Raw genomic sequence first — 19,005 nt, forward strand, 5'->3', positions numbered from 1 at the left:
TTAGTTGCTTGCTTTATGATACCTTCACGGGCATTTCTCCTTCTATTCAGTCAAATTCACTCTATTTTATCTGGAATTGTAAGCTACTTATCACTCAAAGTTGCCTCTCAGGGAAATGGCATTTAGGCCTCCTGGCTACCTTCCTGGTTGAGATGATATATGCTTGTTCAGCTATTGGATTTTGTAGTTATAAATTCACGTCCATATAAAATATGGTAAATAGGTGATTAGTTCTGTTTGCCATAGTTGATGCAGGTAAAACAAAGAATAATGAAGCTTATCACATTATCTCGCCCCTGATACATAATCCTATGAGACCCTGGAAAAGTCACTTAACCTCCTCTCAGTGATCTGGGAAATTTTCTTAAGTCATAAATTGCTAAAAGAAGAGAGAAGAGAGAGAAGGGAAGGAGACAGAGACAGAGAGAGACAGAGACAGAAACACAGAGATAGTTAATAAACATTTAGTAAGCATCTTCCAAGTGCAAGGCACTATGCTAAATAATGGGAATACAAAGAAAGATAAAAGAAAGCTCCTGCCTTTTAGGAGCTCACAATCCAATGGGAGAAAGACAACATAAAAATAAATATGTACAAACAACCTGCATGCAGGATAAATTGGAAATAGTCAGGAGATGTATCAGCAAAGGCAAGAGAAGTAGAAGATAGGATTTTAGTAGGGACTTGAAGGAAACCAGGAGGCAGAGATGAGAAGTGACAGCATTCCAGGCATAGGAGACAAGCCAATAAAAATGCCCAGACTCAGATGTACAGTTCCTTTTTAAAGGCAACAAGGAGACCAATTTCACTGGATTACAGAGTACACAGCAGGGCATCAGGTAAAAAAATGGAAAGGTGAAAGGAGGAGTAAGTTATGAAAGTTTTTGAATGCCATGTAGATTTTATATTTGCTTTTGGAAATGATAGGGAGCCAGTGGAGTTGACTGAGCAGTTGGGAAGTAGGAGTTGGGGGGTGGTGACATGATCAAACTTGTGCTTTAGATAGCTGTCAGCTGCATAGAAGATGGACTGGAGTAGTAAGAGACTTGTGGCAGACAAACCCAGTAGCACATTGTAGTAGTCCAGATGTGAGGAAATGAGAGTCTGTACCAGGATGATAGCAGTGTCAGAGGAGAGGAAAGGGGTATATGCAAGATACATTTTGAAAGTACATTTGACAGGCTTTGGCTACAGATTGGATAAGATGCAAAATAAGAGAAAAGATGATATAAGTTGTGAGCCTGGGTGATTTGGAAGACAGTGGTGTCCTCAACAGTAGGAGGGAAGTTTGGAAGAGGGTGAGACTTTAGAAGGAAAGGTACTGAGTATAGTTTTGAACATATTGAGTTTAAAATGTCTAAAAACATCCAGTTTTAGATGTGTAATGAGAATTTGGAGATACAAAATTAAAAATCAATGTGTTCCAGTTAGGAATAACTGAATAAGTAGAGTTAAGAATAATCAGGATACAGATAATTCTTGAATCCATCAGAACTGGTGAGGTCAAGTGAAACAGAGAGTGAATTGAATTCATCTTGAGGTAATAACAGAATTGAGGCACCTATAACTCAGTAAGCATCACAAATACTGGAGGAAAAAATATCTGTCTCCTTTGTTGCCATGAAGCAATAATGGGTCATGGTCAACATGACTTCATATACTCTTTGCCTTTTCATTCCATTCCAGCTAGGCATTTTGCTTCCTGTAGTCAACTGGGAAACCTTTTCTGTAAAGAAGCTTCCTGATTGAAAAAGTAGGATATAATAGCTTTCAGATATGAGACAGAAAATTGCCTCAACTGTCAAGGTCTGTGTTTACTCCCATCCTCCTTCTGCAGACCTGATTTACCATCATCAGCCAGGATCCTGGATTATAATAAGTGCCATTTCCCCATTTTTGTACTCACATGCTTCCAGTTCATCCACTAGGCTGCAGTTCATTAGTAATACTGATCTTGCTACTGGTGCTATAGTTTCATATATTCATATTGTGTAGTTTTAGCAATTCTGCCTATAGGAAGTACATTATACTCAATGGAATGAAGGGTCATGGTTGGGCTTTTGAAAAGATTGATGCAGCATTCTAATCCGATACTTTACAAAGAATCTTAATGGATTTCCTCAAGTCTAGTCCCATCTCTGCCACTGGTCATTTCTTTTTACCTGGCCAGATCTCTTGACTTCTCTGGGCTCCCACTCTCTTACCTAAAATGAAGGAGTGGGGTCGTGGGTGAGAGAGATTATATTTTAGGCACCTTTCCATTGTAATAGTTTCTTTTTTAATTCCATGACAATATTGACTAATTCTGAATATATCATCTGGTATGATTCCCTGTCCAAACCAGAGACAAAATGATGTGGCTGAAAGAGGAAAGGGATCTGTATTGAAGTACTAGGTATGACATTTGTGTGATGATAGGAAAGTTACTTCTCCTCCTTTAACATCAAATTTCTCTTTTTGCAGAACAGGGATGTGGATCCATAAGATCTTCATGATCCCTGCTCTATACTCCTGTGATATACCAATTCTGTTCAGACTGTTTAGCTTTCTAAATTTTGGCTACATCATTTTTTAACCATAGCTAACAATTGTATTAACCCAGCCTGGCACTATTCAACTGTTTTCAAATTCCCTCTCAACTGTATCAGAATGCATGAAATCTTCCCCATTAACTACAAACACAAGTAGAATGATACACATATTGAATCTTTCTGCTCTGATCTCAGAAAACATTGAAGATTACTTTTGACAGAATACAGTTGATTGAGTCTAATATAGCTGCTTAAGAGTTTTTTTTTCCTTCAGGTATTAGGAAAATTAGTCAATATGATAACAAAAATATTAATAGTTAATATTTATATAGTATTTTGAGGTCTGTAAAACACTTCACATGAATTATCACAGTTATTCCTCACAACAATCCTATAAAGTAAACACTGTTAGTGTCCACAGTTTATATGGGAAACTGAGGATGAAAAAAGTTAAGTGACTTGGCCAGGGTTATACATGTAATGTGTGACTTTGGATTCAAATTCAGGTTTTCCTGAATTTAACTGAAGCTCTATCTATTAAGCTACTAGCAAAGACTTATCAGTGTTTGAGAGGGAAAGAGGTAAGGAAAGGAGGGAGGGAGGGAATGAAGGAAGGATTCTCAATGGCTACCTTTAATCTGAATGTTTGACTTTAGGAAAATAGAATCTGTGACAGTGTTGTGAAAGTGGGGAATGACAGATAGAGATTGCACAAAAAGCCCCTAAATTAAAAACAAACAAATCCTTTCCTTTCCCCTCACTACCAAGAGGGTTCATCAAATACATGGCTTCCTTATTTAATCTCTTCTAATTGACTATGTCGGTCAACTCAACTTGCACTTAAAATCAGGAAGGCAGGAATCCTTGCATGTTGTCAGAAACATGAAACAATTTTAGAGTGAACACTTCATAAATGAAACATTAAAGCCCATTCTTTATTAAAATGAGTGAGGAGCTCTTGAAAAGGCTAAGCAATGAAGTTAACTCATTATCCTAGCTATCTGGTATTTAAGCACAGGTTTTCATAAATTCAAAAATCTCTCATTGCTTCATACTTAATGCTTTAAGCTGTGATAAAAAAGCATATTTATAGCAACCAATAATAAAAAAATACTTTCAATTTACTCTGAACATGGTTAAAATTACTTGTCATAGCTGTTTGCACATTTTTACCCAAAACATCTTCAATTTCAAACATGTTTGTGTAAAGGGTGACTGAATTTCAGATTAATTTGAACTCTCTTAATAATGTATCTATTGTATCATGAATAAATCCATCACTGTATCTATCTTGTTCATTTGAAATAGAATGCTCCCTTTTTTCTCAGTGATCTGAGGGTGATACTGGTTCTGAAATTCCAAGAGAGTTATTTTGATGTCATATTATCATTGTATCTGACTGGTTTGATCTAAGGTCACCACACCAAAATACTTGCCTATCACTCAAATAATGAAGTAGAGTTTGAAATTGCTAGAATTATGTAGACCCCAGATTGGCACCACATTCATTTCAGTCGCCCAGATTTGCAATCTTGTGTCATCCTGGACTCCTCATTTTCCCTAACTGAAAATATCCAATCAGTTGTCTAATCTTGCTTTCACTTTTACATGTCTCACATCTATCCTCTTCTCTCATACAATCTCCATTCTAGTTCAGGTCCTCATCACCTCTCAACTATTGTAGTAGGCTCTAAATTAATCTTCTGGGGTCACCAGGTGGCACAGCGGATTAAGTACTGGCCTGGATTCAGGAGGACCTGAGTTCAAATCTGGCCTCAGACACTAACACTTACTAGCTGTGTGACCCTTGGCAAGTCATTTAACCCCATTGCACCCCCCAAAAATTAATAAATTAATATTCTGCCTCATTTCTCCCCTCTCTAATCCATTTGTACACTACTGCAATGACTGCACTACTTAATAAACTCCAATGACTCCCTAATTCACCTAGGACAAATAAATGTCTCTGATTGTCTCCTAAAGCCAGGCACATGCTGAAGCCAGCTTGAATTGGGAGAAGGGTTTGTTAAATTTCAAGTATAAGACTTAATAATGATGATGATTATGATAATAATAATAATAAACTATCCAATATGTGCCTAGTAAAATGCTTGTTGATTGATTAGTTAGACTTTGTATAAAATAAAAGATTTGCAAAATGAAGGCATATTTTAACTCAGTAGCCATTTTTAATATAGGTAATGACCATTCTTGTAATGTAAATACTGCTAGGTAGTTGGGATATTTATTCAGGTAATAACCAGATGCTACAATGAGTTTCCCCTATATCTAAACATGAAAACATGTTCTGGGAATGTAACTAGGTTAAATGTAATCAACTCATTTCTTGGTGCATACAGGTTTCACATCTTTGATGGATCAAGCCTATCGTTAAACTTACCCAATTACTTTAAAATTTAGGATGCTACCAGAATTTTAAGAATGAAGTCTTTGAATCTAGGATCTTAAAATAAAGGAATAAGCAGTGCTGTCACATTTTTAATTAAAAAGACTTGAGAGTTCAGGAAATAAGAGTAGCCATGTTTTCTTGGAGAAATTATTGTTAAAAAAGTATTAGCTCCATTAGCTAATAAATAGAATTAAAAGTTAATATTAAACCTGTCATAGAGGTTATATTATTCTAGCTGGACTAATGTCAAGGGAAAAGAAAGAAATTAGCGTGAGTGGTAGACTGTGAAAACTATTTATGAGCATAGCCTCCCCTCCCCCACCAGAAAAGGCCACCAAGGCAGAGGAGATTTATGGAGCAACTGAGTGTGTGAAGCAAGGTATCATTAATATTCTATTTTAACTACATTCTAAGCAACATTAACTAATTTTGCCTAATCACTTCAATTCTCACTTATCTCTAAAGTATCTCTTAAGATCACCATCTTTGCAGAGCAGCTAGGTGGCACAGTGGATAAAGCACAAGCCCTGAAGTCAGGAGGACCTGAGTTCAAATCTGACCTTAGAGACCTAACACTTATTAGCTGTGTGACCCTGGGCAAGTCACTTAACCCCATTGCTAGCAAAAAAAAAAAGATTACTATCTTTGTGAACATTTTTTCCTTTCACACTACCCCTACACCCCCCCCCCCATACACACTTCCACCTTTACTTTCTTTCTAGGACAGATTGACTAATACCTAGCCCTCTACTAGGTTTTTTTTTTTCCATTGGGCCCTTCAGAAACATCACTCTATTGAAATAGATTCCTTCCATCCTTGTCTTTCTCATATCCTTTTTCTACCTCTTAAATTGAATGAAATATGGCTTTACCCTGCCAATCCTTTCCAGTGGTAATCATTCCTTTCAAATGGTCATCATTCCTCCTCTCATTTCCTATGTTTTATTGTATTTTTACTTATTTTGTTAGATATTTCCCAATTATATTTTAATCTGGTTCAGGCATCCATGTGTTTTACATCTCTGATATGCACTATGATTGTTGACTTCACATCTCCTAGTTCCAGCTAGTCAGATAAAAGCTAAACATTTGATATTATTCTTACTGTAACTAGATCCTAGAAGTCAGAAACAGAAGACAGAAAATGCTGCTATATCAAAGACCTGATGACTTGTACTTATATGAAACCAATCCAAAAAAAAGTTTTGAAAAGTGTGAAAGAAAGATGGGGTTCTTGTTTTGGGAGGAAGGTTAGCCTGAAAAAACCATAATTTCCCTTCCAAGACTAAGATTCCTTGTAATGACTCATACATTAATTATGATAACCAATTATAATAAAGCACATACGAGAAACTTAGTGACAGTCTACACAATAAAATTTGAGGGCTAAACTGTGTTACCAAGCACAGTTTATCAAGGAACTATTACTGAACATGTTTAAGAATATGAGATTGATATATCAGAACATCATATCACAGATTTAGAGAAGGATGGAACCTTAGAGGCCATGAAGTCTAACCTCTTCATTTTATAAATAAGAAAACTAAAGCACAGTGAAATAAAGTGATTTCCCCAGGGTCACATAGTAAGTATTTGAGAAAGGATTTGAACTCATTTCTTCCTGACTCCAAGGGGAAAAAAACACAATTATATTAAACACACATACATATATAGTGCATATACACACATGGTATATGTTATACTATATATGTATTTATATATGAAACACCTTATATTTGGAATCAAAATTGGTATTGTAATAACTATAATTTCTGATAGAATTCCAAATTTTCTAGATCCCTTTTTATATGAAGTTTTTAAGAACTGTTATCCTTGATATATTCTGCTTAAAGTTATTTGATACATTTTTAATTTGGCTTTTTTATTGGTCTACTTTCAAAGGATGCTTACCATTGGTTAATGGTTTGGTTAAATGATTGGAGATGTAAGGTAGCTAATGTATTCTGATTTCTCTTGATTATCGCCAATTTATCTTGTATATTATCTTGTTTGTACAGAACTATTTATATGTTTCTCTTTTTCTCTCCTGTCAGACTGTGAGCTCCGTGAGACAAGAGGCTGCCTTTTGCTCTTCTTTGTATTCCCACACCTTAACAATATTTCACACATACTAGGTGTTCACTATAAATGCTTCCTCACTGAATGAAATCACACATTATGTAAGAGATTCAATGCAAAACGTCTTACGAAATTTTAAGAGTGGATAAATGAAATAATTTTTAAACAAAAACTTTATTAATCACACCTCCAGACTAACTGGTTGATCTATACCTACAGGACTAGTGACTGTGACTGAAGAAATACTGTTAATAAAAATTATAAAATATAGAAACATTTCATAAGCCGTATATGAAAATCAATCAAGCAATTATTCAATAAGCAAACATCCTTACATTCTTACTATACATCAGGCACTGAGCATACAAAGAAAAGCAGAAATGGCCCATGTTCTCAAGGATTTTGAATTCTAATGCGAGACACATATCATAAATAGGTACATGTGATGTGTGGATATAAATGAATGTAAATGAAAACTAACCTTAAAAGGCAAGACTCTAACAGGTGTGGGCTAAATCATATCTCTCAGGTTTCTTCCAATTCATTAGTCTAAATCAGAACTTCCTAAATTTGTGCCTGTGTGTATCAGTCAGTGGAAACCTAAAGACCTCTTCTCAGAGTAATGATTTTAAATAATTGAAAAAAGTGCCAAATTTTAGTTACAGGCTCATGAAAATAAATATGCAAATTTTTCCCCATCCAGCTTCATAGACCCCCTGAAATCCATCCAAGTACACCTTGGGAGTTTACAGCCCCTAGATCAACAAGTCCTACCTAAGTTTCACTTCATTTTTACTTGCTTCTTCCTTCCTTCTCCACTTATCTCATTCCTCAACTAATGAAACAAAGAAAAACTAGTCTATATATTTCTCATTAATAATTAAAAATACTAGCTTGCATTTAATAGTGTTTTAAGGTTTGCAAAGCACTTCACAAAGATTAACTCATTTTAGCCTCCCCAAAGCCCTGGAAGGTTAGTGCTATTGTTATCCTCATTTCCAGATAACAAAAATGAGACAAAGTGATTTGCCTGGTGTTATACAGCTAATAAGTGCCTGTCTGTATTTGAATTCATCACTCCCTGACTCCAGGTTCCCTACTCTATTACTGTACCACTCAGTTGCCTCCATTTTGTTTCTTTTTTTCTTTTCTTTTTTTTAATTAACAAGCATTCTCATTCATTCATCCTTTTATTTTTCTTTCTTTGTTTTTTTTTTTGACATGTCTCACATCTTAGGTAGATTCATCCCCCTTCCCTGTTTTGCCTTAACTGAGAAAAAAAGAAAGAAGAAAAGAAACACACATCTTATGGGCTCAAGATGCAAAATAAGACATCTTTTTTTCCCTCTAGTTTATTTTGTATTTTGAAATTCTAGTTTTGTGTTTTTCAAATTAACAAGAAAGTTCTATCTCTCCTTCCTCATTTCTCCCCATTGAAAATGAAAAACTAAAGCTTTGCAAAAAATATGCAGTCAAGCAAAACAAATTTCTTTAATGGCTGTGTCCAAAAAAAAAAAGAGCAATGTCTGTTTGGGGATATGAACAATGTGGGGATTTGTTTTGCTTGATTACCATGTTTTATGAATCATATAACACTGTTATATGCCCTGTATTAGGATACTTAAACAGGCTATACTGGTTGCTGACACCATAATATCTATCTACATACTCTAAAAAGAGAGGGGGTAATAAAAAGGAGGGTGAGGAGACTGAAGCCAGTGGCTCAGATAATTGTAAAGGACTGCTGTTAGACATTCCATTTCTCTAGACTGCCAATATTTAACAGTCAACTGCAGTGGAGCATGGCCCCTGCAGTTTACAAAGCTTTCTTTGAATACACAATGTCAATTACAGGGTCAGAACTCTTCAGATTTTGACAGGTGTCTAGTGAGTTCTGCAGTTAATTTTATTGATGTACTTTCTGCATTAAGTGCCCTTGAAACTAGAAACACCCCTTTCTCCACCCCCATACCCCAAATCCTATTAAAATAAAACAAGTTGATGTTGTAATGGAGTTCAATCTAAGATGTGAAGTGGTGTGTGTGTGTGTGTGTGTGTGTGTGTGTGTGTGTGTATCTTGAAAGTTTTCAAGGTAATCATTAACAGTTCTATGTTGCAAAAAGTAGAAAGATTTGTGACAATATCAGGGTAAGCTGAGAGACTTGATGGGTTCTTTGAATCTTGGAGAAAAGCATTATTAACTTCTCAATCTACAGATTTAGTTACTCTATAATCACAGTTTCCTTCACCTCTTTCAAAATTGTAAGAGAAAACAACAACAACAACAGATTAGGTTCTTATTTCTTCCCTAGTGGTCATTAAATATAGCTAGAAACAGGGCTTTAAAAAGTTTCAAATTTCACAATCACCATCCCCCTCTTATGAACGCATATTTAGGCATTCCCTATAATTAAACTGTGGGATAACTATGTCATTATAAGATAAAGTAAAGTCAAAGATGCTCAGCATGTAGCACCAATTCAAGGGGGAAAATAAGTAAGTCTAAATCACTTCTCCCCTAATAAGAAGACTTCTGCTCTAGTGTTGTCAAGCAAGGAAAAAAAAAATACTTGTCATTTTGCTTTCTATGTTAGGTTTCCAGTCAGCTAACAGGAAAGTGAAATCCATTGAAGGTTTTTTCTTCTTTAATTGTTTCACTATAACCTTGAATGAACTCCCTACACTTTCATTTAATTGCTTCCTCTAAGTGCCTGAAGCAGCTTTTTTCCCCCCTAAAGTATCCCTGCCTTTTTTTCTATGGCATAATTGAAACAAATCAGATAACAGCTTCATAAAGAGGTCTTAGAAGGCTATCTTTTAAGGCCAGATTATTCAGAACTATGTGCTTAAGTCACTCCAATACTACATATTTCTTCACAGAATAATTTTAATGTATCCACAATTCTCCTATTATTGTTAATGGTTATATTTGCTTTATATATGCCTTTAATAATATTTTATGTAAACTATAAAATGCTAATAGTTTTTTAAAGTAATAGAACATAATCAGAACTAGTAAACTCAATGTAGAAAACCAGACACATTTAGAAGGCATCCTCTATATCTTATTCTTATTTTTGGATTGGGTTCCTTTCCCCTGATTAGTAAGCATTTGCTTTATCCTAACCAGAACAAGGCTTCCATGTCATTTTCCAACCATTTCCAAACTATACAAGGAAACCACCGTCCTTTTCTTTCTCTTCATTTGTTATATTCCCCCATTAGAATATGTTCTCATTGAGAATAGAGACTATCTTACTATCTTGCTTGTATGAATTTCTATACCCAGAACTTAGTACAGTGTCTGGCACAGAGTGAAACACAATAACTTGTTCACAATTCATTCTTCATTCACTTTGTCCATAAGTGACAGACTTGTTTTTCTTTTATGTTTTACATAGTAACTAGACAAACATGCTTATCTTATGTAGCTGAATACATTATTCTTCCAAGTGAAGAATTAAAATAATAAAATATTATTATTATAAACACAATCAATATTATATATTAATAATATATTATATTGTTATATATAATAAATAATAGTATAAGCCTACTGTAATATATAATAATTAATAAATGTATATTATATATTAATATTATAAAATAATAAAAATAAAAATAATAATAGCAAATGGGAAAATTATTGTTATAGCTCACACTAACAATATTATAAAAACATCCATCAACCTAAATGCCTATCAGGATTATTTTTAGTATATGTACTAGCCATGTGAGTATAGGCAAGTCAGTTAACCTCTCTGAATCTCAGAGAGCTCCTTAAGACTATACATTATAATCAGAAAGCAATTTGCAAAGGTAGAAAATATTTCCATGCAGATGAAATCTTAGGTTCTTGATATATTTTCTAATTATAGCATACATACCACATCAATCAGCTTACTAATGCTCAGACTCCTTAAGAGTCTGCCCAATATTGACAGGGTGAGCTCAAGCAGAGATCTTCACCCCTTGCCCCAAAGGGAATCTGACTCCTGTTTGTCTACAGACCCCAGCTCCTTATCTCCCTTTGAAAGCCCTAGCCCCACCTTTTGACCTTACTCAGATGCCTTCCAGTTTCCCCCATTATCTATTCCCATTCAATCTCTCAGACCTCCCAATCAGAATTCTTACCTAGACCCTTTTCCCAGCCCCCTCCTCTGGCCACCCAAAGTTACTTCAGTGTATAAAAAAAACCATCCTGGCCCCCATTCAGATGCTAAGAATCTTATGCCCCAAAGGCTGAGCTTTTCTCATGCCCACTCCTCCTTAGGGGTGTCACCTGGCCTAAGTGTTTTATCACTAATAAACTTTTCCTCTGGCTGGAAGAAGATTTGAGTTGAATTCATTCAGGCAGGGCCTGGTGTCATAATCTCAGGGGTTCCCAGCAGCACCCCTATACCTCTTCAATATGATGGATGTTCTAATAAACCTTTTCTTTGACTGAAAGAATGCTTGAGTCAAATTCTTTTAGACAGGACCTACATGTTGTGCTTTTGGGGTCCCAATACCCCTGAACCCCTAAACCACATCAGAATGAGCAATGCCAATATTATTTCTCTCCTCTTATCAATGACGAAACTTGGGGTCAGATTAACTTGTTTGTTGTTTAAGTTGAGTTAAATTAAATTAAATTAAAATTAAGTTAACTTGTTTGTTTTTATGTTGAGGTCTAGAGGTTTAGGAATGCTGGGACCCCAAAATCATGACACATAGGTCCTGTCCAAATGAATTCAACCCAAGCCTTCTTTCAGACAAAGACAAGGTTTATTAAAAATCCACCATATTGACAGCTTAAGGATTAAGGATTAAGGAATCTGAACATTTTGTAAAAATCTGAGCCCTTGGCTAGGTTCTTAAAGAATCTGAGCACCTTAATGGAAACAAGATGAACTTGACATACAGAAAGTTTGTGCAAGGGATTCAAGAGTGGAGAATGTTGATGGGAGTGACTGGGAGGTAAAATGAAATTTAGATAGGATCAAGGGTGGGAAATGGTCTTAGGCCATCTTCAGGTAACTGCCAATGGAGAGATAGGCTAGGTTAAGGGTAACAGAATAGGAAAATTGGGCATAGGCAATAATGAAAGGCCAGTTGAGAGGATTATACCCTCTGGCAAAAGCCAGACACTTCATTAATCAAGTGAGGGAATTCAAGGAGAATCCCACAGACAAATGGGACCCAAATTCCATTTTTGGGGTAAGGGGCAAAGGTCTAAGCTTGGGCCCTTATTCCATCATTTGCACAATAATACCTGAAAATTATATAAATCTTCAAAGTTTGCAGATATTATTTTATCATTATGCTAATTTTGTGAGATGTATGCTAAAGCTATTGTTATCCTCATTTTACAGATGAGGAAACTGAGGTTCAATTGGGTTTAATTAAATTTCCTACCACTGAATAGCTATTAAATTTCAAAAGTGGGATTGAAACCCAAGTCTTCCTCACCTCAGAGATAATACTCTTCCCACTGTGACACACAAAGCTCTTGTTTCTCCACCAAGGGCCAAATAGAAGTTTAATCCCTTCTTTATATGATAGTCCTATACACATCCCCCTGAGTCTCCTCTTCTCCAAGCTAAAAATCTCATGCCCTTTCAATTGATCTTCATAATCCATGAACTCAAGACCCTTCACTGTCTTAGATATCCTCCTCTGGAATTTATAGCTTATAAATACCCTTATTAAACTCTGGTACTTGAGTTGAAAACAGTAAATCAGATAAAATTTGACTAAAGCAGAAAATATACCTGTTTTAATGGAGTCCAAGATTTTTAGCAACCACATCATAATGCTGACTGATACTGAACCTAAAGTCCTTTGTACCCAAGCAAAACATTTTATCTTATTGAATTCAAATCAAGCTTGGGAAGATCTTTTTGGATTCTGACTTCGTAATTTAATGAGTTAGCTGTTCCTTCCAGCTTTGTGTCATTTACAAACTTGAACATAGTATCTATGCCTTTATCCAAGTCATTTATTAAAAAAAATATTTAAACATCATAGGCCCAAACATAGAACCCCAGAGTAATCCACTGGGGACCTCCTGCAATGCTGACATTAAAACATTAACTATCTTTTGATTCCATGTATCCAAACAGTTTAAAAACCATCTAATTTGTGTAATTCTCCGTAAAAATTGTATGAGACATTTTATAAAAAGTTTTGCTCAAAAATCAGTAATACATCCACAACATTCCCCTAATTTACTAAGTCAGGATCAGGACAAAACAGGAAATGTGGATAGTCTAGGCATGACCCATTTTTGATGAAGTTGTTCTGCCTCTATGTAGTAATTATCATTCCCTATCTAGATGTCCACCAACTATATCTTTAATATCCATTTTATAATTTTCCCAGGAGTCAAGCTCACTGGCCCTAAAATGATAATACTTTCTAAATCAATTCATAGATTTTGACATACAATTAAATTATCAAGAAAATCCTTCATAGAAGTAAATAATATCATAACAAAATTCATTTTGAATAAAAAGGACCATATCAGTTCATAAATTATGCCATAAAAGAAAAACCAACAAAAGACATTTCTGGTTAAGAAACAGAAATATAGATCAGTGGAACTGATGAAAACAAACAAAGGGATGGGAGGAATAAGCATTTATATAGTACCTACTATGTGCCAAGTACTTTACTAAGGGCTATTCTCTCATTTGATCGTTACTGGAAACAAAGTGGTAACTCCATAATTACAGAATTGAGGGAGAAAAGGTGATAAAGGAAGATAATATGGAGAAAGAATGAGGAATAGGAAGAAAGAGGTGGGAGGGAGGGAGGAAGAAAGGAAGAAAATTAAAGAAATGGGAAGAGGAGATCTGTGACAAAAAAAATCTTATCTGGCATATGCTAGGCTTTGAGGAGAAAATGAAAATAAAGGAGATTAGATAATTTTCTAGAGATAGAAAAAAATCTCTTGAAATATGGCTGCTTCAGCCTCTGGCTACATGATTTTAAAAAAATCATTCATGACATAATTGTTCTTTTGGTCATGAAGTTCTATATCCTTCATATCAATTTTATTAGAAAAATGCAAATGATCCTAAGAGAAGAGAATATTTGGTACTTTGTTCCCCAAGTAAGCAACTTTACACATTAACTTATTAGATGATGCCCTCAATTCCCTATACCAGAGGGGTCAAACTTGCAGCTCCAAAGACTCTTCTAGTGCCACCACCCCAACAAGATTGAAATTTTATTGGGAAATATTAAAAAAAATAAAAATTATAGATAATTTTAAGTTTGTATTTTTTAAAGTCATTATGTAGTCTTCAAGGACCCATTTCTATTTGAGTTTGACAGCACTACCCTTAATGATCTATATCTGCATCTACAACTACATATGAAGCCAGAATAAATGAGCCAAAAATTATATTTTGAGTGTTAAAGAAAAGTTCAAATTATTTTCAATATACTGTTTATGGAAGTTTCACACAGTCATAATAATTTAGAATATTTCCAATAAAATGATTATTTTATTTATTTATTTTCAGCTTTGATATCTATTACTGAGTAAATTAATTTCTCCACAATGCTTATTCCACAAGTATATCAAAAACTAAATATTAATATATTAATTAATTAATTAATTATTAAGATATTAAGATATAAATATCAAGACATTTGCTACTATACTTTACTTCTACTTTCTGGAATAAAAATTCAAATTTTGTTCTCTTCACATAAAGGGATATGTATACATGTCACTGAATGGGAGAGATTATTTTTACATGTTGTCCCACTCTATATCATATTTTATGATGTTGAGAGCCAGTTGATTAAAATGTCATCAATTGGTTATTTCTAGCAATTAATGTTCCAGCACTACTTATTTAGCATATTCAATTTTTAAACTACCAAGAAAAACTATTGTCTACCAGAAGCTTGTAACTTACAGGTTGAGGGAATATGTAACATGTAAATTTTTACATTTACATATACATACATATGTGTGGATAGATAGATAGATAGATAGATAGATAGATAGATAGATAGATAGATATTTTTATTTAAGGAAAGAGAGTCCACTAAAAATCAGGGACATTAACAAAGATTTCTAGAGGAGTTATCTTAGTACTGAGGCCATGAAAATAGGTAGAGATTTAAAGGGCAAAGAGCCTATCTAAAAGCATGGGGATGGGACAATAGAATGCAGAGTCCAGGCAGCAATAGGCCAGTTTGGCTTCCGTAATGCTCAAGGCTCTTACTCATTCCTTGGCAACCACTTCAAAGCTAAGAGAATGTGTCAGATAGGTTTTCCAATGTATAGTTAAGGTGTCAATGAGAAATTCAAATGAAGAGCTACTGTAGCCAACTGACAAATACAGAGCTAACAAAGGGGGAACACTTCCTTTAGTAGCCACATGGAAAACAGAATACAGAACAAAAATAGCATAATAATTTACATATTTCTTCCCTGTATAGCTAACTTAAAAAAAAATCTCTAGTTGTCATCATCATCATTGTCATCATCATCATCTTCATTAAGGATGTTGTGTGCACAAAGAAAAAAAAATCTAGGTTTTAGGGGAGATTATAATTTCTGTCCCTTAGAAGCATATTACTTCACTATTCTCATTAAATCTAGAAATGCAGTGGGAATATAGGTTTGTTCAGTTTTCAAGTAAGTTGGGAGAACCTATCAAAATGAGAGAAGCCTACATTCAGAAGTAATAAAATGTAGGAGGGACATGGAAGATTTTGAAGGTGTTCACAGAATGAAAACTAATTGAAAATAGCTTAAGTAAAGAATGGCCTAGATTCTTTCCCCATGGTACTCTATGGGAAGCCCTTCTAGATTGATATCAGAGGCAACTCTAGCCTACCATCTTCAATGCATTCATCAATTTTATAAAGATTTTTACTTCCCCATGAAATGTGAGTACAAATACTGGAGCATGGTGATCATAGGTTTCTCCTTACTCCTGCACATTAAAAGTTAGATTTCTTTTTGGTTTTAAAATATAGAACATTAAAAATTTAAGCTTTAGCTGCAGGTGGCACCTATTGCCACAAAAATGTAGCTGACAAAGAAATCCTCAGCCATGGCATGCAAACAGCATGGAATATATGAATTTACCCAAGCAAGCTAGAATTTTGGCATTTAGTTACATCATTTTTTTTAAACAGGGGCAGTATGACTACCTAATAATCAGTCAACAAGTATTTATTAAGTTCCTTCTATGGGCCAGGCAATGTACCAAGGGCTGGACACAAGAAAAGCCAAAATGTGGGGCCTGACCTCAAGTAGTTCATATTCAAGTGGAAGAGACAACATTCAAATAATTATGTGTATATATACATAAAATATCTATTTATCTATAAAGATAGAGATATTATAAAAGGCATTCTCAGAAAGAAGGCAGCAGGAGAATAGCAAGCAGGGAAGAACTGGGAAAGACTCCTTTAGAGGACAGGATTTGAGTCAAATCTTAAAAGAACACAGAATATAAAAGGTAGAAGTGAGAATTAAGAGAATTCCAGGGATGGGGGAAAGCCAGTGAGAAGGCAGGGAGTCTCTCCCCAGCAATTTTGAAATTAACTCCTTAAATCAAATGGGTCATCCTCAAGTTTCAGGTCATTAATTTGGAATATTCCCTAATCTATTTCACACAATTAAGAATAAATGTCCATGATAGTCCATGAATGACAATGTCTCAGATAAACATTGTAATTCTATGCCTTCATCTACAGAAAAATAATAATAATGTTGGTAGTCCCGTACTGACAAGCCTTCATCAGACAAATGCAACCTGAACATGTTGAAAAGAATGGCACTGCCCATTCCCCACCCCAGGCTACCATGTAACATTCTTTTGGAAAAAAAAAACAAACAACCAGACCAAAAAAATGTGTAGGCTGAAGTAAAAGAAAGGGAAAAAAAAGATTTGAAAAAAGCATCAACAATTTAAAAATCTATTGTTGGAAGCAGAAGTCCAACCAATGAATTTCCTTTCTTCCTTCTTTACCTTTATCCATTTTCCCCTCCTTTTTTCTTTTCTCTCTTTCTTTGTCTCTCTCATTGTATACACACATAGATACATATATACACACATGTATACATATATATATATATATATAAACTTCATGTGAGTATATATTATATATGAACCTACATGTATATATAACCATGTGTACTATATCCACATGCATATGTATATGCACATGCATATATACATATCATAAAGTCCCATATAAATGCATATACCATAGATACACCATAGATACATAATTGCCTTATAATACCTCAATTTCTTTTCACCTTCATAAAGTTGCATGATATTCTTTCAATTAAACACATATTTTAGGGTAACGTACTTGTCTTTAAAACCTTCATGACGGTTAAGGAGCTCTCAAGTCATTACAATTCAATTAAAATAGTCCAATTAAATACCTTTCATCCTAAAGCCTTATATATAGAAAAAAAAAGAATTTTGAATAAGAGGTGGAGTTAATAGGGAAGCAATCCAGTGGTGTTCTAGTAAAAGTTAACAACCCACCTTCTGGAAAAAAAAAAAAGGAAACAAGACCATATGTTTAACTTTAACTTGCATTTATATTTTCTCTTTCATTTTCTTAAGTCTAAACAAAATAATATATCAAGCCTCAATTATAGTTAACCTAAATGCTTTTCTGGACAGAAAAATAATCACATTTTAGAAAGGAAAGGGCTTTTTTTTTACCTTATCTTGAAATCCAAAACTTGATCGTATGCACATTTTTTCATAATTTCCATGAGAAATAAGCCACATATAAAAACTTTAACATAAAAATAACTAAAACAGTTCCTTTATTTCAAAACTAAACAGTGAAATAAACATTAGGAAGCATTTGTCTTACCATAGCACAAATTGACAAGTTTCAATGAAAGTCTCAAATTATTTCTAGCATCCAAGTAAGGCAATTCTAATTCTTGAAGCCATCTCTAATGGATTTCCTACAGAAAAGAAAAGAAACAAACAAATAAAATAGAAAATGTTAGTCCTTTCAAATTGTGAACATTTCAAATTCCCTATGTTATGTCCCATCTGACTCTGTTTTCCCCTAATTACTTAACAAATGCAAGTAGATCTTGATTAAACATTAAATAATCAACACGACTATTGGAAAGAATATGGATTCAGAAGATCTGAATCTGAGTATTGGTCCTAACATTTATTAGCATTTGACCACGGGAAAATCACCACAAAGATGGAACTATGAAAGGTTACATCCAAGCCCAGTCCTCTGGGCCTACCAAAATAACAACAGAAAGCAGGACTAGATGAACCAGAGGAATGGCAAGCAGAAGAGACAAAGTAAGAAGAAAAAGTGTCAGGTAATGATAAAGAGACAAAGATAAAGAGAAACACACAGAGAGACAGAGAGACAGAGACATGCAAAGAAAGGCAGAAAACAGAGAAAAAGAAGAAACAGAGGTAAGAGAGACAGTCAAATTCAGAAAAAGAGAGAGATAGACAGAAACAAGGGAAACCTATAATTCATCTGTTCTTAAACTGAGGTTCCTGAATAGATTTAATGGATCCATGAATTTGGTTGGGAAAATACACTTGTTTTTATTGATTGTAATCCAAGCTCCTTTGTCTTATGGAATATTGTATTCCATGCCCTTTTTATGTAGAAGCTGCAAGGTCCTGCATAATCCTGACTGTGGTTCTGTGATATTTGAATTGTTTCTTTCTGGCTGCATGCAGTATTTTCTCTTTGAACAGGTAATTTTGGAATTCGGCTACACTATTCCTCGGTGTTTTCGATTTGGGATCTCTTTCAGGAGGTGATTAGTAGATTCTTTCAATGACTAATTTACCCTCTGGTTCTAGGACTTCAAGATAGTTTTCTTTTACGATTTTCTGGAGGATGTTGTCCAGGCTCTTTTTTTCATCATGTTTTTTCAGGTAGACAAATAATTTTTAAATTGTCTCTCCTGGATCTATTTTCCAGGTCAGTTGTTTTGTCAATGAGGTATTT

The 19,005-nt window shown here is 34.5% G+C and overlaps 1 long non-coding RNA gene across 1 annotated transcript in view; it reads right to left on the bottom strand.

Moving 5' to 3' along the window:
• LOC144456655 (uncharacterized) overlaps positions 1 to 17,970 on the bottom strand; it is a 770,782-nt gene extending 752,812 nt beyond the window's left edge. Inside the window, exon 1 of the long non-coding RNA XR_013485663.1 lies at positions 17,878 to 17,970. This is a non-coding gene — a long non-coding RNA (uncharacterized LOC144456655). The remainder of the gene's footprint in view (positions 1 to 17,877) is intronic.
• Between the last annotated feature and the right edge of the window lie 1,035 nt (positions 17,971 to 19,005).

The sequence above is a fragment of the Phascolarctos cinereus genome, unplaced genomic scaffold (assembly GCF_003287225.1).
Source record: "Phascolarctos cinereus isolate Bilbo 61053 unplaced genomic scaffold, phaCin_HiC Scaffold_4;HRSCAF=312, whole genome shotgun sequence".
Classification (NCBI taxonomy): Eukaryota; Metazoa; Chordata; class Mammalia; order Diprotodontia; family Phascolarctidae; genus Phascolarctos; species Phascolarctos cinereus.